The sequence below is a fragment of the Anser brachyrhynchus genome (genome assembly GCF_964034855.1).
Source record: "Anser brachyrhynchus genome assembly, chromosome: 11".
Taxonomy (NCBI): domain Eukaryota; kingdom Metazoa; phylum Chordata; class Aves; order Anseriformes; family Anatidae; genus Anser; species Anser brachyrhynchus.
The window spans coordinates 49,525-66,960 of NC_137706.1; the positions used below are offsets into that span (position 1 = coordinate 49,525).

Below are 17,436 nucleotides of genomic sequence, written 5' to 3' on the forward strand. Positions count from 1 at the left end.
GGTCACTGGCACCACTGGGGAAGCAGTGCAGTGAGTCCAGAGAGTGCAGTGGCACCACTGGGGATGCAGTGGAGTGAGTCCAGAGAGTGCACTGGCAGCACTGGGGATGCAGTGCAGTGAGTCCAGAGAGTGCACTGGCACCACTGGGATTGCAGTGCAGTGAGTCCAGAGAGAGCACTGGCACCACTGGGGATGCAGTGCTGTGACTCCAGAGAGCGCACAGGCACAACAGGGGATGCAGTGCAGTGAGTCCAGAGAGTGCACTGGCACCACTGGGGATGCACTGCAGTGAGCCCAGAGAGTGCACTGGCACCACTGGGGATGCACTGCAGTCAGTCCAGTGAGTGCACTGGCACCACTGGGGATGCAGTGCAGTGAGTCCAGAGAGTGCAGTGGCACCACTGGTGATGCAGTGCAGTGAGTCCAGAGAGTGCACTGGCACCACTGGGGATGCGGTGCTGGGAGTCCAGAGAGTGCTTTGGCACCAGTGGGGATGCAGTGCAGTTAATCCAGAGACTGCACTGGCACCACCGGGGATGCAGTGCAGTGAGTCCAGAGAGTGCACTGGCACCACTGGGGATGCAGTGCAGTGAGTCCAGAGATTGCACTGGCACGACTGGGGATGCAGTGCTGTGACTCCAGAGAGCGCACTGGCACCACTGGAGATGCAGTGCAGTGAGTCCAGAGAGTGCACTGGCACCACTGGGGATGCACTGCAGTGAGCCCAGAGAGTGCACTGGCACCACTGGGGATGCACTGCAGTGAGTCCAGTGAGTGCACTGGCACCACTGGGGAAGCAGTGCAGTGAGTCCAGAGAGTGCAGTGGCACCACTGGGGATGCAGTTTAGTAAGTCCAGAGAGTGCACTGGCACCGCTGGGGATGCAGTGCAGTGAGTCCAGTGAGTGTACTGGCACCACTGGGGATGCACTGCAGTGAGTCCAGAGAGTGCTTTGGCACCAGTGGGGATGCACTGCAGTTACTCCAGAGACTGCACTGGCACCACTGGGGATGCACTGCAGTGAGTCCAGAGAGTGCACTGGCACCACTGGGGATGCACTGCAGTGAGTCCAGAGAGTGCACTGTCACTACTGGGAATGCAGTGCAGTGAGTCCAGAGAATGCACTGGCCCCACTGGGGATGCAGTGCAGTGAGTCCTGAGAGTGCACTGGCACCACTGGGGATGCACTGCAGTGAGACCAGAGATTGCACTGGCACCACTGGCGATGCAGTACAGTGAGTCCACACAGTGCACTAGCACCACTGGGGATGCAGTGCAGTGAGTCCAGAGAGTGCACTGGCACCACTGGGGATGCAGTGCAGTGAGTCCAGAGAGTGCACTGGCACCACTGGTGATGCACTGCTGTGAGTCCAGAGAGTGCTCTTGCACCACAGGGGATGCAGTGCAGTGACTCAAGAGAGTGCACTGGCAGCACTGGGGATGCAGTGCAGTGAGTCCAGAGAGTGCACTGGCACCACTGGGGATGCACTGCAGTGAGTCCAGAGAGGGCACTGGCACCACTGGGGATGCACTGAAGTGAGTCCAGAGAGTGCACTGGCACCACTGAGAATGCACTTCAGTGAGTCCAGAGAGTGCACTGGCACCACTGGGGATGCACTGCAGTGAGTCCACAGAGTGCACTAGCACCACTGGGGATGCAGTGCAGTGAGTCCAGAGAGTGCGCTGGAACCACTGGGGATGCAGTGCAGTGAGTCCAGAGAGTGCACTGGCACCACTGGGGATGCAGTGCAGTGAGTCCAGAGAGTGCACTGGCACCAGTGGGGATGCACGGCAGTGAGTCCAGTGAGTGCACTGGCACCACTGGGGATGCAGTGCAGTCAGTCCAGAGAGTGCACTGGCACCACTGGGGAAGCAGTGCAGTGAGTCCAGAGAGTGCAGTGGCACCACTAGGGATGCAGTGCAGTGAGTCCAGAGAGTGCACTGGCAGCACTGGGGATGCAGTACAGTGAGTCCAGAGAGTGCACTGGCACCACTGGGGATGCAGTTCAGTGAGTCCAGAGAGTGCACTGGCACCACTGGGGATGCAGTGCAGTGAGTCCAGAGAGTGCACTGGCACCACTGAGAATGCACTTCAGTGAGTCCAGAGAGTGCACTGGCACCACTGGGGATGCACTGTAGTGAGTCCAGAGAGTGCACTGGCACCACTGGGGATGCAGTGCAGTGAGTCCAGAGAGTGCACGGGCACCACTGAGAATGCACTTCAGTGAGTCCAGAGAGTGCACTGGCACCACTGGGGATGCACTGCAGTGAGTCCAGAGATTGCACTGGCACCACTGGGGATGCAGTGCTGTGACTCCAGAGAGTGCACTGGCACCACTGGGGATGCACTGCAGTGAGTACAGAGAGTGCACTGGCACCACTGGGGATGCACTGCAGTGACTCGAAAGAGTGCACTGGCACCACTGGGGAAGCAGTGCAGTGAGTCCAGAGAGTGCATTGGCACCACTGGGGATGCACTGCAGTGACTCGAAAGAGTGCACTGGCACCACTGGGGAAGCAGTGCAGTGAGTCCAGAGAGTGCACTGGCACCACTGGGGATGCACTTCAGTGAGTCCAGAGAGTGCACTGTCACTACTGGGGATGTAGTGCAGTGGTTCCAGAGAGTGCACTGGCACCACTGAGAATGCACTTCAGTGAGTCCAGAGAGTGCACTGGCACCACTGGGGATGCACTGCAGTGAGTCCAGAGATTGCACTGGCACCACTGGGGATGCAGTGCAGTGAGTCCAGAGAGTGCACTAGCACCACTGGGGATGCAGTGCAGTGAGTCCAGAGAGTGCACTGGCTCCACTGGGGATGCACTGCAGTGAGTCCAGAGAGTGCACTGGCACCACTGGTGATGCACTGCTGTGAGTCCAGAGAGTGCTCTTGCACCACAGGGGATGCAGCGCAGTGACTCAAGAGAGTGCACTGGCAGCACTGGGGATGCAGTGCAGTGAGTCCAGAGAGTGCAGAGGCACCACTGGTGATGCAGTTTAGTGAGTCCAGAGAGTGCACTTGCACCAGTGGGGATGCACTGCAGTGAGTCCAGAGAGTGCACTGGCTCCACTGGGGATGCAGTGCAGTGAGTCCAGAGAGTGCACTGGCACCACTGGGGATGCACTGCAGTGAGTCCAGAGAGTGTACTGGCACCACTGGGGATGCACTGAAGTGAGTCCAGAGAGTGCACTGGCACCACTGAGAATGCACTTCAGTGAGTCCAGAGAGTGCACTGGCACCACTGGGGATGTACTGCAGTGAGTCCACAGAGTGCACTAGCACCACTGGGGATGCAGTGCAGTGAGTCCAGAGAGTGCGCTGGAACCACTGGGGATGCAGTGCAGTGAGTCCAGAGAGTGCACTGGCACCACTGGGGATGCAGTGCAGTGAGTCCAGAGAGTGCACTGGCACCAGTGGGGATGCACTGCAGTGAGTCCAGAGAGTGCACTGGCACCACTGGGGATGCAGTGCAGTGAGTCCAGAGAGTGCACTGGCACCACTGGGGAAGCAGTGCAGTGAGTCCAGAGAGTGCAGTGGCACCACTAGGGATGCAGTGCAGTGAGTCCAGAGAGTGCACTGGCACCACTGGGGATGCACTGCAGTGAGTCCAGAGAGTGCACTGGCACCACTGGGGATGCACTGCAGTGAGTCCAGAGAGTGCACTGGCACCACTGGGGAAGCAGTGCAGTGAGTCCAGAGAGTGCACTGGCACCACTGGGGATGCAGTTCAGTGAGTCCAGAGAGTGCACTGGCACCACTGGGGATGCAGTGCAGTGAGTCCAGAGAGTGCACTGGCACCACTGAGAATGCACTTCAGTGAGTCCAGAGAGTGCACTGGCACCACTGGGGATGCAGTGCAGTGAGTGCAGAGATTGCACTGGCACCACTGGGGATGCAGTGCTGTGACTCCAGAGAGCGCACAGGCACCACTGGGGATGCAGTGCAGTGAGTCCAGAGAGTGCACTGGCACCACTGGGGATGCACTGCAGTGAGCCCAGAGAGTGCACTGGCACCACTGGGGATGCACTGCAGTGAGTCCAGTGAGTGCACTGGCACCACTGGGGAAGCAGTGCAGTGAGTCCAGAGAGTGCAGAGGCACCACTGGTGATGCAGTTTAGTGAGTCCAGAGAGTGCACTGGCACCACTGGGGATGCAGTGCAGTGAGTCCAGAGAGTGCACTGGCACTACTGGGGATGCAGTGCAGTGAGTCCAGAGAGTGCACTGGCACCACTGGGGATGCACTGCAGTGAGTCCAGAGAGTGCACTGTCACTACAGGGGATGCAGTGCAGTGAGTCCAGAGAGTGCACTGGCCCCACTGGGGATGCAGTGCAGTGAGTCCTGAGAGTGCACTGGCACCACTGGGGATGCACTGCAGTGAGTCCAGAGATTGCACTGGCACCACTGGGGATGCAGTACAGTGAGTCCACACAGTGCACTGGCACCACTGGGGATGCAGTGCAGTGAGTCCAGAGAGTGCACTGGCACCACTGGGGATGCAGTGCAGTGAGTCCAGAGAGTGCACTGGCACCACTGGTGATGCACTGCTGTGAGTCCAGAGAGTGCTCTTGCACCACAGGGGATGCAGTGCAGTGACTCAAGAGAGTGCACTGGCAGCACTGGGGATGCAGTGCAGTGAGTCCAGAGAGTGCACTGGCACCACTGGAGATGCAGTGCAGTGAGTCCAGAGAGTGCAATGGCACCACTACGGATGCACTGCAGTGAGTCCAGAGAGTGCACTGGCTGCACTGGGGATGCACTGCAGTGAGTCCAGAGAGTGCACTGGCACCACTGGGGATGCACTGCAGTGAGTCCAGAGAGTGTACTGGCACCACTGGGGATGCAGTGCAGTGAGTCCAGAGAGTGCACTGGCACCACTGAGAATGCACTGCAGTGAGTCCAGAGAGTGCACTGGCACCACTGGGGATGCAGTGCAGTGAGTCCACAGAGTGCACTGGCACCAGTGGGGATGCACTGCAGTGAGTCCAGAGAGTGCACTGGCACCAGTGGGGATGCACTGCAGTGAGTCCAGTGAGTGCACTGGCACCACTGGGGAAGCAGTGCAGTGAGTCCAGAGACTGCAGAGGCACCACTGGTGATGCAGTTTAGTGAGTCCAGAGAGTGCACTGGCACCACTGGGGATGCATTGCAGTGAGTCCAGAGAGTGCACTGGCACCACAGATGATGCAGTACAGTGAGTCCAGTGAGTGCACTGGCAGCACTGGGGATGTAGTGCAGTGACTCGAGAGGGTGCACTTGCACCACTGGGGATGCAGTGCAGGGAGTCCAGAGAGTGCACTGGCACCACTGGGGATGCACTGCAGTGAGTCCAGAGAGTGCACTGGCACCACTGGGGATGCAGTGCAGTGAGTCCAGAGAGTGCACTGGCACCACTGGTGATGCACTGCAGTGAGTCCAGAGATTGCACTGGCACCACTGGGGATGCAGTGCAGTGAGTCCAGAGACTTCACTGGCACCACTGGGAATGCAGAGAAGTGAGTGCAGAGAGTGCACTGGCACCACTGGGGATGCAGTGCAGTGAGTCCAGAGAGTGCACTGGCACCACTGGGGATGCAGTGCAGTGAGTCCAGAGAGTGCACTGGCACTACCTGTGATGCAGTGCAGTGAGTCCAGAGAGTGCACTGGCACCAATGGGGCTGCAGTGCAGTGAGTCCAGAGAGTGCACTGGCACCACTGGGGATGCAGTGCAGTGAGTCCAGAGAGTGCCCTGGCACCAGTGGGGATGCACTGCAGTGAGTCCAGTGAGTGCACTGGCACCACTGGGGATGCACTGCAGTGAGTCCAGAGAGTGCACTGGCACCACTGGGGATGCACTACAGTGAGTCCAGAGATTGCACTGGCACCACTGGGGATGCAGTGCAGTGAGTCCAGAGAGTGCACTGGCACCACTGGGGATGCAGTGCATTGAGTCCAGAGAGTGCACTGGCACAACTGGGGATGCACTTCAGTGAGTCCAGAGAGTGCACTGGCACCAGTGGGGATGCAGTGCAGTGAGTCCAGAGAGTGCACTGGCACCACTGGGGATGCACTGCAGTGAGTCCAGAGAGTACACTGGCACCAGTGGGGATGCAGTGCAGTGAGTCCAGAGAGTGCACTGGCACCACTGGGGATGCACTGCAGTGAGTCCAGAGAGTGCACTGGCACCACTGGGGATGTGTCCAGTGAGTCCAGTGAGTGCACTGGCACCACTGGGAATGCAGTGCAGTGAGTCCAGAGAGTACACTGGCACCAGTGGGGATGCAGTGCAGTGAGTCCAGAGAGTGCACTGGCACCACTGGGGATGCAGTGCAGTCAGTCCAGTGAGTGCACTGGCACCACTGGGGGTGCAGTACAGTGAGTCCAGAGAGTGCAGTGGCACCACTGGGGATGCACTGCAGTGAGTCCAGACAGTGCACTGGCACCACTGGGGATGCACTGCAGTGAGTCCAGAGAGTGCACTGGCACCACTGGGGATGCAGTGCAGTGAGTCCAGAGAGTGCACTGGCACCACTGGGGATGCAGTGCAGTGAGTCCAGAGAGTGCACTGGCGCCACTGGGGATGCACTGCAGTGAGTCCAGAGAGTGCACTGGCACCACTGGGGATGCACTGCAGTGAGTCCAGAGAGTGCACTGTCACCACTGGGGATGCAGTACAGTGAGTCCACAGAGTGCACTGGCACCAGTGGGTATGCAGTACAGTGAGTCCAGAGAGTGCACTGGCACCACCGGGAATGCACTGCAGTGAGTCCAGAGAGTGCACTGGCACCACTGGGGATGCAGTGCAGTGAGTCCAGAGAGTGCTTTGGCACCAGTGGGGATGCAGTGCAGTTACTCCAGAGACTGCACTGGCACCACCGGGGATGCAGTGCAGTGAGTCCAGAGAGTGCACTGGCACCACTGGGGATGCAGTGCAGTGAGTCCAGAGATTGCACTGGCACCACTGGGGATGCAGTGCAGTGAGTCCAGAGAGTGCACTGGCACTACCTGTGATTCAGTGCAGTGAGTCCATAGAGTGCACTGGCACCAATGGGGCTGCAGTGCAGTGAGTCCAGAGAGTGCACTGGCACCACTGGGGATGCAGTGCAGTGAGTCCAGAGAGTGCCCTGGCACCAGTGGGGATGCACTGCAGTGAGTCCAGTGAGTGCACTGGCACCACTGGGGATGCACTGCAGTGAGTCCACAGAGTGCACTGGCACCACTGGGGATGCACTACAGTGAGTCCAGAGATTGCACTGGCACCACTGGGGATGCAGTACAGTGAGTCCACACAGTGCACTAGCACCACTGGGGATGCAGTGCAGTGAGTCCAGAGAGTGCACTGGCACCACTGGGGATGCAGTACAGTGAGTCCACACAGTGCACTAGCACCACTGGGGATGCAGTGCAGTGAGTCCAGAGAGTGCACTGGCACCACTGGGGATGCACTGCAGTGAGTCCAGAGATTGCACTGGCTCCACTGGGGATGTGTCCAGTGAGTCCAGTGAGTGCACTGGCACCACTGGGGATGCAGTGCAGTGAGTCCAGAGAGTACACTGGCACCAGTGGGGATGCAGTGCAGTGAGTCCAGAGAGTGCACTGGCACCACTGGGGATGCAGTGCAGTCAGTCCAGCTTACACCTCCCCTCCAGTTCAGCTTACACCTGAAAGATATCTACTAGACCGGATCGTCTTGAAGCCCCCCCTCTAGCTCAACCACACAAATAGTACACCAAAACTAAAGAATTTACTAAACTAATTAAACTAAAGCATTTTACAGTCTTAGTATAGGCGATAGATAGGGAAAACCTAAACACCACATTCTTCGACCCCGCTGGAGGAGGAGACCCAATCCTGTACCAACACCTATTCTGATTCTTCGGACACCCAGAAGTCTATATTCTGATCCTACCGGGGTTCGGAATCATCTCACACGTAGTCACGTACTACTCAGGCAAAAAGGAGCCCTTCGGCTACATGGGAATAGTCTGAGCCATACTATCCATCGGCTTCCTAGGATTCATCGTCTGAGCTCACCACATGTTTACAGTAGGAATAGACGTTGATACCCGAGCCTACTTTACATCAGCCACTATAATCATTGCCATCCCTACCGGAATCAAAGTATTTAGCTGACTAGCCACCCTGCACGGAGGAACAATCAAATGAGACCCCCCCAATACTATGAGCTCTAGGATTTATCTTCCTATTTACCATCGGAGGATTAACAGGAATCGTTCTTGCAAACTCTTCCCTAGACATCGCCCTGCACGACACGTACTACGTAGTTGCCCACTTCCACTACGTCCTATCCATAGGCGCCGTCTTTGCCATTCTAGCAGGATTTACTCACTGATTCCCACTACTCACTGGGTTTACCCTACACCAAACATGAGCAAAAGCCCACTTCGGGGTAATATTTACAGGAGTAAACCTAACGTTCTTCCCCCAGCACTTCCTAGGCCTAGCAGGAATACCCCGACGATACTCGGACTATCCCGACGCCTACACACTATGAAACACCATTTCCTCCTAGTCCTAGGACTTAGAGAAACTCCAGTACTAAAAATAGTAAACACAAGCAATAATTTCATATACTTCACTCTCACTCACCACTCAACTATCAGCTAACCACACCCCCGTCCACATAGCTTAACACAAAGCATGGCACTGAAGTTGCCAAGATGGCATAAAACATGCCTGCGGACAAAAGACTTAGTCCTAACCTTACGGTTGGTTTTTGCTAAATATATACATGCAAGTATCCGCGCCCCAGTGTAAACGCCCTCGACCACCTACCCCCATACAGGCCTTGAGGAGCGGGTATCAGGCACACCCAAGTAGTAGCCCAAGACGCCTCGCTAAGCCACGCCCCCACGGGTATTCAGCAGCAATTAACATTAAGCAATGAGTGCAAACTTGACTTAGTTATAGCAACAGCCTAACTTCAAGGGTTGGTAAATCTTGTGCCAGCCACCGCGGTCATACAAGAAACCCAAATCAACCGTCCTATTGACACGGCGTAAAGAGTGGTAAAATGCCTATCCTAGCTAACTAAGATCAAAATGCAACTGAGCTGTCATAAGCCCAAGATGCACCTAAACACACCATTAAGATGATCTTAGGAACTAACGACTGATTTAAACCCACGAAAGCCAGGGCCCAAACTGGGATTAGATACCCCACTATGCCTGGCCCTAAATCTTGATACTTACTTTACCGAAGTATCCGCCAGAGAACTACGAGCACAAACGCTTAAAACTCTAAGGACTTGGCGGTGCCCCAAACCCACCTAGAGGAGCCTGTTCTACAATCGATAATCCCCGATTAACCCAACCACCCCTTGCCAACACAGCCTACATACCGCCGTCGCCAGCCCACCTCGAATGAGAGCACAACAGTGGACACAATAGCACCCCGCTAATAAGACAGGTCAAGGTATAGCCTATGGAGTGGAAGAAATGGGCTACATTCCCTATTCATAGGGCACACGGAAAGAAGCGTGAAACCACTTCTGGAAGGCGGATTTAGCAGTAAAGTGGGACAATAGAGCCTACTTTAAGCCGGCCCTGGGGCACGTACATACCGCCCGTCACCCTCCTCAAAAGCCACATCCCACATAACTAATACCATAAATACGCTGAAGATGAGGTAAGTCGTAACAAGGTAAGTGTACCGGAAGGTGTACTTAGAATATCAAGACGTAGCTATAACACCAAAGCACTCAGCTTACACCTGAAAGATATCTACTAGACCGGATCGTCTTGAAGCCCCCCCTCTAGCTCAACCACACAAATAGTACACCAAAACTAAAGAATTTACTAAACTAATTAAACTAAAGCATTTTACAGTCTTAGTATAGGCGATAGAAAAGACACTTAGACGCGATAGAGACCCCAGTACCGTAAGGGAAAGATGAAATAGCAGTGAAACAATCAAAGCGACAGACAGCAAAGATCAACCCTTGTACCTTTTGCATCATGGTTTAGCGAGAACAACCAAGCAAAGTGAACTAAAGTTTGCCCCCCCGAAACCCAAGCGAGCTACTTTCAAGCAGTTAAAGAGAGCGAACCCGTCTCTGTTGCAAAAGAGTGGGATGACTTGTCAGTAGAGGTGAAAAGCCAACCGAGCTGGGTGATAGCTGGTTACCTGTGAAACGAATCTAAGTTCCCCCTTAATCCTCCCTACCGGACATCCTGAACCCTAATGAGATGATTAAGAGCTATTTAATGGAGGGACAGCTCCATTAAAAAAGGACACACCTCGACTAGCGGATAATTCTTACTACTGATCCTACCGTGGGCCCTAAAGCAGCCATCAAAAAAGAGTGCGTCAAAGCTCCACCACCTAAAAATACCAAAATAAGATGATTCCCTTATCACAAACAGGTCAACCTATGAATATAGGAGAATTAATGCTAAAATAAGTAACTCAGGGCCACACCCCTCTAACGGCGCAAGCTTACATAGAAACATTATTAACAGACCTAGACAGATACAAAAACCCCTACAAGACCACGTATTAACTAACCCTGTTAACCCGACTCAGGAGCGCCTATAAGAGCGATTAAAATCTGTGAAAGGAACTCGGCAAATTAATAAGGCCCGACTGTTTACCAAAAACATAGCCTTCAGCAAATTAAACAAGTATTGAAGGTGATGCCTGCCCGGTGACTTAGGTTTAACGGCCGCGGTATCCTAACCGTGCAAAGGTAGCGCAATCAATTGTCCCATAAATCGAGACTTGTATGAATGGCTAAACGAGGTCTTAACTGTCTCTCACAGATAATCAGTGAAATTGATCTCCCCGTGCAAAAGCGGGGATGTGAACATAAGACGAGAAGACCCTGTGGAACTTAAAAATCAACGACCACCGCGAATCCTCAATCAACCCCACTGGGGCCACTACCATCGCAGAGCCTGGTCGATATTTTTCGGTTGGGGCGACCTTGGAGGAGAACAAATCCTCCAAAAACAAGACCATACCTCTTTACCTAGAGCTACCCCTCAAAGTGCTAACAGTGACCAGACCCAATATAATTGATTAATGGACCAAGCTACCCCAGGGATAACAGCGCAATCCCCCTCAAGAGCCCATATCGACAGGGGGGTTTACGACCTCGATGTTGGATCAGGACATCCTAATGGTGCAGCCGCTATTAAGGGTTCGTTTGTTCAACGATTAACAGTCCTACGTGATCTGAGTTCAGACCGGAGCAATCCAGGTCGGTTTCTATCTATGACACACTCTCCCCAGTACGAAAGGACCGGGAAAGTGGGGCCAATACCACAAGCACGCCCCCCCCCTCTAAGCAGTGAAACCAACTAAACCGTGAAGAGGGCCTTCCCCCACCACTTTCAATCCTAGAAAAGGACCAGCTAGAGTGGCAGAGCCCGGCAAGTGCAGAAGGCTTAAGCCCTTTCCCCAGAGGTTCAAATCCTCTCCCTAGCTTCACCCATGATTCAAATAACAACACTAAGCTGCCTCATTATATCCCTCCTATACATCATCCCAATCCTGATTGCCGTAGCCTTCCTAACCCTAGTAGAACGGAAAATCCTAAGCTACATACAATCCCGCAAAGGCCCTAACGTTGTCGGGCCTTTTGGCCTACTTCAACCATTTGCGGACGGACTGAAACTATTTACCAAAGAGCCCATCCGACCCTCTACCTCTTCCCCACTTCTATTCATTCTGATACCAATACTAGCCCTTGTCCTAGCCCTCACCACTTGAGCACCACTACCACTCCCATTTCCCCTAGCAGATCTAAACCTCGGAGTTCTCTTCCTAATAGCCATGTCAAGCCTAGCCGTCTACTCAGTCCTATGATCAGGCTGAGCCTCGAACTCAAAATACGCACTAATCGGAGCCCTACGGGCAGTAGCACAGACCATTTCATACGAAGTGACACTGGCCATAATCCTGCTATCAATAATCATACTAAGCGGAAGCTACACACTCAGCTCCTTTGCCGTCGCACAGGAGCCTCTATACTTCATTTTCTCCTCATGACCCCTAGCAATAATATGATACGTATCCACCCTAGCAGAGACAAACCGAGCTCCTTTTGACCTCACAGAGGGTGAATCTGAGCTAGTCTCAGGGTTTAACGTTGAATACGCCGCAGGACCCTTCGCCTTATTCTTCCTAGCTGAATATGCGAACATTATGCTAATAAATACACTTACAGCCATCATATTCCTAAACCCAAGCGCCCTAGGGCCACCCACAGAACTATTCCCCGTCATCCTAGCCACAAAAGTCCTCCTACTATCTTCTGGTTTCTTATGGGTCCGAGCTTCATACCCACGATTCCGATATGACCAACTAATGCACCTACTATGAAAAAACTTCCTACCCCTCACACTAGCTCTGTGCCTCTGACACATCAGCATACCTATCTGCTATGCAGGCCTACCTCCTTACATAAGGAAATGTGCCTGAACTACAAAGGGTCACTATGATAAAGTGAACATAGAGGTATAACAGCCCTCTCATTTCCTGTTGACCTTAGAAAAGTAGGAATTGAACCCACACAAGAGAAATCAAAATTCTCCATACTTCCCTTATATTATTTTCTAGTAGAGTCAGCTAATCAAGCTATCGGGCCCATACCCCGAAAATGATGGTTTAACCCCCTCCTCTACTAATGAACCCTTACGCGACCCCAATCATAACCTTCAGCCTCATCTTGGGCACCACAATCACAATTTCCAGCAACCACTGAGTTCTGGCCTGGACAGGACTGGAGATCAACGCACTAGCCATCATTCCCCTAATTGCCAAATCCCACCACCCACGAGCAGTAGAAGCCGCAACGAAATACTTCCTAACCCAAGCAGCTGCTTCCGCCCTGGTCCTATTCTCTAGCATAACCAATGCCTGAGTCACCGGCCAATGAGACATCACACAAATAAACCACCCAACCTCCTGTCTACTACTGACAGCAGCAATCGCTATTAAACTGGGCCTAGTGCCATTTCACTTCTGATTCCCAGAAGTACTACAAGGATCGCCACTAATAACAGCCCTGCTACTCTCGACCCTCATAAAATTCCCCCCACTAACCCTGCTCCTACTAACATCCAAATCCCTCGACCCAGCTCTACTCACCGCCATGGCCCTAGCCTCAACAGCACTAGGAGGCTGAATAGGACTGAACCAAACACAAACACGCAAAATCCTAGCCTTCTCGTCCATCTCCCACTTAGGCTGAATCGCCATCATCCTAGTTTACAGCCCCAAATTGGCCTTACTTACCTTCTACCTATACACAATCATAACATCAGCCGTATTCCTAGCCCTTAACAAAATCAAAGCCCTTAACCTATCCATGATCACAACCTCATGAACAAAAACCCCAGTGCTAAACGCCACCCTAATACTAGTACTTTTATCCCTAGCAGGCCTCCCCCCATTAACAGGCTTTATACCAAAGTGACTTATCATCCAAGAACTAACTAAACAGGAAATAACACCAGCAGCCATGGCAATTGCCATGCTATCACTGCTCAGCCTCTTCTTCTACCTACGCCTCGCATACCACTCAACAATTACCCTTCCCCCCAACTCCTCTAACCACATAAAACAATGATACACTAGCAAAGCCCCAAGCACACCTACTGCGGTCCTTGCCTCACTATCAATCCTCTTACTTCCCCTGTCCCCAATAATACATGCCATTGTCTAGAAACTTAGGATAACACCCCAAACCGAAGGCCTTCAAAGCCTTAAATAAGAGTTAAACCCTCTTAGTTTCTGCACATTAAGACTTACAGAATATTAACCTGTATCTTCTGAATGCAAGTCAGACGCTTTAATTAAGCTAAAGCCTCCCTAGACAGATGGGCTTCGATCCCACAAAACTCTAGTTAACAGCTAAATGCCTAAACCAATTGGCTTCTGCCTACAAAGACCCTGACGCACCCTAGTGCGCATCGATGAGCTTGCAACTCAACATGAATTTCACTACAGAGCCGATAAGAAGAGGAATTAAACCTCTGTAAAAAGGACTACAGCCTAACGCTTCAACACTCAGCCATCTTACCCGTCACCTTCATCAACCGATGACTATTTTCCACTAACCATAAGGATATTGGCACCCTGTACCTCATCTTCGGGGCATGAGCAGGAATAGTCGGCACCGCACTCAGCCTATTAATCCGCGCAGAACTAGGACAACCAGGAACTCTCCTAGGCGACGACCAAATTTACAATGTAATCGTTACCGCTCACGCCTTTGTAATAATCTTCTTTATAGTCATACCCATCATGATCGGAGGATTCGGCAACTGATTAGTCCCCCTCATAATCGGTGCCCCCGACATAGCATTCCCGCGAATAAACAACATAAGCTTTTGACTCCTCCCCCCATCATTCCTCCTCCTACTAGCCTCATCCACTGTAGAAGCTGGCGCCGGCACAGGCTGAACTGTCTACCCTCCCCTAGCAGGTGACCTTGCCCACGCCGGAGCTTCAGTAGACCTGGCTATCTTCTCACTCCACTTAGCCGGTATCTCCTCCATCCTTGGGGCCATCAACTTTATCACCACAGCCATCAACATAAAACCCCCCGCACTCTCACAATACCAAACCCCACTATTTGTCTGATCCGTACTAATTACCGCCATCCTACTCCTTCTATCACTCCCCGTACTCGCCGCCGGTATTACAATATTACTAACTGATCGAAACCTAAACACCACATTCTTCGACCCCGCTGGAGGAGGAGACCCAATCCTGTACCAACACCTATTCTGATTCTTCGGACACCCAGAAGTCTATATTCTGATCCTACCGGGGTTCGGAATCATCTCACACGTAGTCACATACTACTCAGGCAAAAAGGAGCCCTTCGGCTACATGGGAATAGTCTGAGCCATACTATCCATCGGCTTCCTAGGATTCATCGTCTGAGCTCACCACATGTTTACAGTAGGAATAGACGTTGATACCCGAGCCTACTTTACATCAGCCACTATAATCATTGCCATCCCTACCGGAATCAAAGTATTTAGCTGACTAGCCACCCTGCACGGAGGAACAATCAAATGAGACCCCCCCCAATACTATGAGCTCTAGGATTTATCTTCCTATTTACCATCGGAGGATTAACAGGAATCGTTCTTGCAAACTCTTCCCTAGACATCGCCCTGCACGACACGTACTACGTAGTTGCCCACTTCCACTACGTCCTATCCATAGGCGCCGTCTTTGCCATTCTAGCAGGATTTACTCACTGATTCCCACTACTCACTGGGTTTACCCTACACCAAACATGAGCAAAAGCCCACTTCGGGGTAATATTTACAGGAGTAAACCTAACGTTCTTCCCCCAGCACTTCCTAGGCCTAGCAGGAATACCCCGACGATACTCGGACTATCCCGACGCCTACACACTATGAAACACCATTTCCTCCTAGTCCTAGGACTTAGAGAAACTCCAGTACTAAAAATAGTAAACACAAGCAATAATTTCATATACTTCACTCTCACTCACCACTCAACTATCAGCTAACCACACCCCCGTCCACATAGCTTAACACAAAGCATGGCACTGAAGTTGCCAAGATGGCATAAAACATGCCTGCGGACAAAAGACTTAGTCCTAACCTTACGGTTGGTTTTTGCTAAATATATACATGCAAGTATCCGCGCCCCAGTGTAAACGCCCTCGACCACCTACCCCCATACAGGCCTTGAGGAGCGGGTATCAGGCACACCCAAGTAGTAGCCCAAGACGCCTCGCTAAGCCACGCCCCCACGGGTATTCAGCAGTAATTAACATTAAGCAATGAGTGCAAACTTGACTTAGTTATAGCAACAGCCTAACTTCAAGGGTTGGTAAATCTTGTGCCAGCCACCGCGGTCATACAAGAAACCCAAATCAACCGTCCTATTGACACGGCGTAAAGAGTGGTAAAATGCCTATCCTAGCTAACTAAGATCAAAATGCAACTGAGCTGTCATAAGCCCAAGATGCACCTAAACACACCATTAAGATGATCTTAGGAACTAACGACTGATTTAAACCCACGAAAGCCAGGGCCCAAACTGGGATTAGATACCCCACTATGCCTGGCCCTAAATCTTGATACTTACTTTACCGAAGTATCCGCCAGAGAACTACGAGCACAAACGCTTAAAACTCTAAGGACTTGGCGGTGCCCCAAACCCACCTAGAGGAGCCTGTTCTACAATCGATAATCCCCGATTAACCCAACCACCCCTTGCCAACACAGCCTACATACCGCCGTCGCCAGCCCACCTCGAATGAGAGCACAACAGTGGACACAATAGCACCCCACTAATAAGACAGGTCAAGGTATAGCCTATGGAGTGGAAGAAATGGGCTACATTCCCTATTCATAGGGCACACGGAAAGAAGCGTGAAACCACTTCTGGAAGGCGGATTTAGCAGTAAAGTGGGACAATAGAGCCTACTTTAAGCCGGCCCTGGGGCACGTACATGGTTAAACATGACTGTTAGTAGTGTGGCGAGCCATAGTGGGAAGGCTAGGGCTATGTTCATAGATAGTTGGGTGGTTGGGGTGAATGTATATGGAAGGAGGCCTAGAAGGTTGATTGTAAGAAGTATGATTATTAGGGATGTAAATATTATGGCTCATTTGTGGCCATTTTTGTTGAGTGGGACTATTAGTTGTTTTGTGATTAGGTGAAGGAGTCATGTTTGGATAGTAGAAAGGCAGTTGTTGATTCATCGGTTGTCTGGGGACGGGAATAGTAGGGCTGGGAAGAGTAGGGATAGTAGGATTAAGGGGATGCCAAATAGATTGGGGCTGGAAAATTGGTCAAAGAAGCTTAGGTTCATGGTCAGGATCATGGTGTGGGTTTGGTAGTGAGGGAGGTCTTATTTGATGGGGGGTTGGTTGTGGTGAAGGCTAGTAGTTTTGGTTGGATGAGGAGTGCTAGGGTTAATCAGGTTATAATTATGATTGAAAATCATGGTGCGGGGTTAAGCTGTGGCATATCATTAAGGAGGGGGAAGTCCCTCTTTGGCTAGCTTAAAAGGCTAGTGCTGTTGCATAGCTTCTTAATGATTAGGATGATGATAGAAGGGACGATCAGGCCTCGAAATGTGGGAGTGGGGTTGATTCTACTACAATGGGTATGTAGCTGTGATTAGCCCCGCAAATTTCTGAGCATTGTCCGTAAAAAATCCCAGGCCGGGTGGTAATGAATGAAGTTTGGTTTAGTCGGCCTGGGATTGCGTCTGTTTTAACTCCGAGCGTTGGGACTGCTCAGGAGTGGAGTACGTCTCCTGCAGTAATGATCACGCGGATGGGGGATTCTATTGGGATAACTACGCGGTGGTCAACTTCTAGCAGTCGGAAGTGGCCGTTGGGTAAGTCTGGGGTGGGCACTATGTAGGAGTCGAATGATAGGTCTTTGAAGTCTGTGTATTCGTAGCTTCAGTATCATTGGTGGCCGATGGCTTTTA

General features: G+C 52.2%; 1 long non-coding RNA gene across 1 annotated transcript in view; it reads right to left on the reverse strand.

The window, feature by feature from the left end:
* The window catches only part of LOC308200991, a 71,763-nt gene that overhangs the window by 39,002 nt on the left and 15,325 nt on the right, over nucleotides 1-17,436 (reverse strand). The gene's annotated exons all lie outside the window — the stretch shown is intronic.